This window comes from Pinus tabuliformis, chromosome J, assembly GCF_031772625.1.
Source record: "Pinus tabuliformis cultivar Carrire ecotype Pingquan chromosome J, CPIR1, whole genome shotgun sequence".
Classification (NCBI taxonomy): domain Eukaryota; kingdom Viridiplantae; phylum Streptophyta; class Pinopsida; order Pinales; family Pinaceae; genus Pinus; species Pinus tabuliformis.
Genome location: NC_142295.1, coordinates 691,187,789 through 691,192,194, shown reverse-complemented (window position 1 = coordinate 691,192,194; position 4,406 = coordinate 691,187,789). Strand labels below are relative to the sequence as shown.

General features: G+C 37.8%; 1 pseudogene; it reads right to left on the bottom strand.

The window, feature by feature from the left end:
- Positions 1–1,440: 1,440 nt before the first annotated feature.
- LOC149228702 (small RNA degrading nuclease 1 pseudogene) lies at positions 1,441–2,058 on the bottom strand (annotated as a pseudogene).
- Between the last annotated feature and the right edge of the window lie 2,348 nt (positions 2,059–4,406).

The following is a 4,406-nucleotide window of genomic DNA, read 5'->3' as shown; positions in this document are numbered from 1 at the left end:
CATCGCAACCTGGCTTGCTCTGGGGTCGATTATTTAACACCCACTACCTCTAACATGCGATTGCAATATAACAAATCGCAACTCGGTAGTGCTGGGGCCGATTTTCTTAAGCTGCGACCTCTTCCTTCTGTAATCTATGATATGCGGGACCAATGGCGAATTACCACTTGGTTCTTCCCCATTCACTGAGAGTTTTTCAAAGTCACTTCCTCCTGTCCAAGTTGTTAGCACTCAGAATGAACCTCAAGGCTGAGAAGAGGCAATTTTGAGGTAACCACAGACCAAGCTTTCGATCTGGCATCTAGCCCTACCAGACCAGAGAGGGCTCTCTCTTTGCCAACAATATGCTGCAAATAAATGAATTTTAGGCTAGCTATGGAGTGCGGGGAGTTTTTTAAAAGGTTTTTGGGTTGAAGACAGCAAGAGAAGGGACTATTGAGCCATGTATTTTGGGCTAGTTTCTGCCGGCAAACTTGGGGCAAATTATGTGCAATGTTTAGCCAAATAAAATATTGCAAATGTGAGAAGAATATGAGAGAAAGCCCGCTACCCTGCAGGCATCAAACAAGGGATGGATCTACAATAGCAGCGTTAGATGAAAGAGGAACACGGGGTTGCTCAACAGAGCATCTAACAAAGGATGAATTTTGCAAAGACAACCATTACATATAACATAAAAATCATCATGAAAGGAGCATCGTGTAAAAATGAATTCCTAACACATCTCTTAGATAATGTTGTAACAAGGCAAAAAAACAAAATATGTAAGTGAATTATAGGAAAAACATACTAGACATTAGCACTGTGATGGATCCCTGCTCCAAAGGGTAGAAACTGCTTTATTAAAATAATATTCAAGAGAAACTTTACACAGTCCCAAGCAGCCTCTCTCTGCTACAAAAATCGAACCATTACATCTTTAAACTAATCCTATTTATATAATATTACAAAATCATTTTAAATTTCCTCAACATAGGAAATAAAAAATAAAAAATAGAAATCAATCCTAAAATCCTATTATAAACTAAATTACAAATCTATTTTGATTTCCTCAAGATAGGAAATAAAAAATAAAATAATAATAAAAAAAAAATAATAAAATCCTATCATAAAACAACATTATAAACTAATTTGCAACTAAATGTCGAGACTATCTCGAGAACCATGAGAAATAGTTTTTTAAAACCCAAATTAAGTGAAGGTTTTCCATGTGGATTAACGTCACTGTATCTGCTCCTTTAAGTGTGGAACCATATTCCACAAAATCTGCCTTTTTACTACTATTTCACCCTTTAACTGCTGATATTAAGCCCTAAAATCTGAGATTTTCCTCAACCACTGCTGGATTTATGCATGGCAAATCTAACACTTCAATTTTCACCACTAATTTTCCTCTTTTACTCCATTTCCTCGAATCTGGGACTTAATTATTTGATGGTTTTATTCATAAAATATCTCACTTGTTACCAAATCTTCCACAGTCTTGAAAACAACAAATGTTGTACAATATTTGTTCTTCACAGGAGAGAATGCCTGAAATTCAACTGAATATTTCTTTGGAAAAAGATTCTGCAGTTTATCCTCAGAGGTACCAACGGGTATCTTATGAATATAAAGTTTTGAGAAGTTTGCTTCATTTACTTCAAGATCACCCATGTCAAGAGGATCATTAAGTCCACGATCTAGTTTGGCAAGGGTCAATTTTATTGCAGCAATTGCATCATCCAAACAAATGTGTGGCTTGCCTTCCTCATGTAATTCATATCCTAGCACAACCTTGCACAATTTACTTAAACTAGGGGTGTAACAACTAGGCTTATTCTGATATTGGAATATGAATGCTGTGTCAATAACTCTAGCATGGTCTACCTTCAATGCTCTTAGGTCATGATGCACACTGTGTCCTATTACAATTTTTATTGGTGCAAGTAAATTCTTGAGTTTCTTCTGAACATTTTTCAAATTACAGATTACACCCTCAAGATCCTCAATAGTAACTCCTGTTATTTCCGTCAGATAGTTAATTACAGGTTTTGATGGTTTCACAAGCAGATCCATCAGAGTCTCTAAATTTTGATCAACCGCACAAACTTTCACAACTTCCTCTTCACATCAGACCATCTCACAATCTATAGATATCAACCTTTCTGAAGTGCTTGAATTTGGTAACTTCCTCAATTTTGTTACCAGCCATCCCTCATGATAGGAAGGAAATGAGTATAGCCCTTTCAGATTTTGGGTGTTTATAAGTTAGACGTACCAACTCCTGCTCAGGAGACATGTCTAAAGACTCCATATGTGATCGCTGAAGTTTGCGCTTCTTCCACCTCATGATTTTGGTAACCAACTTAAGGTCTTCCTTGGTAGTAAATGTCTTCACAAAAGCTGCCAAAACATCCCACGATTTCTTTCCGGGATCACAAAGTGATGAACCAAATTTATTATTATTGGAATTTAAAAATTCTTGCCAATCTCCTTTAGAACCCTTGATTTTACGTGCTTGAGCTAATTTGACAAGTGGAGGAAAATCCTCTAATGGGGAATGACAGGTGGAGGAAAATCCTCAAATGGGGAAAGCACGCATTTTGCAATCTCAGAAATTTTGAAACCATTAGCCCCTTCCTGTGACAGGATGTCGAATAGTGGTGTCCCAGGAATCAAACCAAGGTATCCTATTTTGACATCCAATACAAGTGTAGTGTGCAGAGCCAGATGCTAATACTGAACCTTCACAACTGAAAGCAAGTGTCCATATGCAGGATGTGTGCCCCATTAGAGGAGTTACACATTGACCTGTTGAAAGATCCTACATCATTATAGCACCATCTTCATCTCTAGGTGTCATATTTGATCTTCGAAAATGGGATTTTCGAAAGTGTGTTGAGTCTTACGTACAACACTAAAGGGCTAAGTGCAACGCCACACTTCTAGAAGCGCAACGCCATAGCCAGGAGCGTAGCGCCACACTCCAAATTGGCTTGAATTTCGAATTTTTGACTTGGTTGCAATCTTTTGACACATGTGTGTTGCTAATGCAGGGGTGCTTGGAATTTGGAGCATATCGAGGGGGAAAAATGAACCTTCCCACCAGATCTTCCTGTTGTGAATTTGTTATGTCCAGATTGAAATATTGCACATATGTCTACCTGTAGCTACCTCCGAATTTATCTTTCTCTTTTTTAATTCTATCTTGTTAGGATTTCCCCCTGGTATAATGGTCTATTTGGCTACATTTTAAAACGATTCCCATTCTGTAACCACCGCAATCTTGTTGATTGCATTTTGCAAGGACTCCCATTCTGCAATGTTGATTTTTCCTGTGATGAAATAATTTCTTACAAAAGTGTTCTCTATAGCATTGTAGTTTCCTGGATTGACATTCTTATCATTAAGCTCCAATTCAGGGATTCCTAATGTTTAATGCCATTTGGTTTTCAACCCTTCTGAGACTAGAAAAACTGGGATTCTTGAACCAATGCCAAAATATTATTTACCACCACTGGTTGGTATCATTTATCTTGCTCTTTTTCTCCTTCTGCCTTCTACGACAAAACCACTTGTGGACTTGCTGTTCTGATAACATTAACTCTACTGCAAGTTTGCCTTTCATAGCTTCTGTCAGATATTTTTCCTCCTGAGTAGCTACAACCTTTTGTGAGTGGACTTGATCTTGGAACACTGGAAAGATAATGACATCTACCTCCTCATCAATTGCAACTTCCCCAAGATTCATACTTGTAAATCTCCAAGTAATTCCTTTTAAGAACCATGAGACCAGCAATTGTATACCATTCACCAACAATATCACTGTCAGCAATGCATAGTGCCCTCTACACAGATATATCTTTCAATCAAAGCAGAGAAACGAGCTCGCCATATGTTGAGATGAGGATTAGCAGCACAGAAATAGACCTCAAATGCTATGTTCTCTCCTTCTCTATCACAATCCAGCCACAAAACCAACCACTGACATCTCCTAGCTTCCTCTGGATCATTAAACACATAAATTGCTGCACAGGGAGATCTCTGAGTCAATCATTCATTCGGTCATATCTTCTAATCCGGGAGCCGGTTTTGGGAGTGTGATATACTGTTAGAAAGATTTTTTTGAGCTGCTTCTGATGGAAATGCTTATGACATGTTTTACACTGAATATAATGCACAAAAAATATAACAAAATAGACATAATAAGAGGCCCATTTTGATCACTGAAGGAAGGCCAAAGGACTGACTCTAACACAAGTCAAACTTGATCTTTGACTTGCTCTAACTTCTTCATATGAGCTCGGATTCAAGTTCTATTCACATCATTAGAATCAGGATGATGAGCACTTCTATCCGATGCTAAGTTTATCCAGATTCTACCACTTTGAGTTTTGAGCCTTTTTACAATGCCACTGGTACTT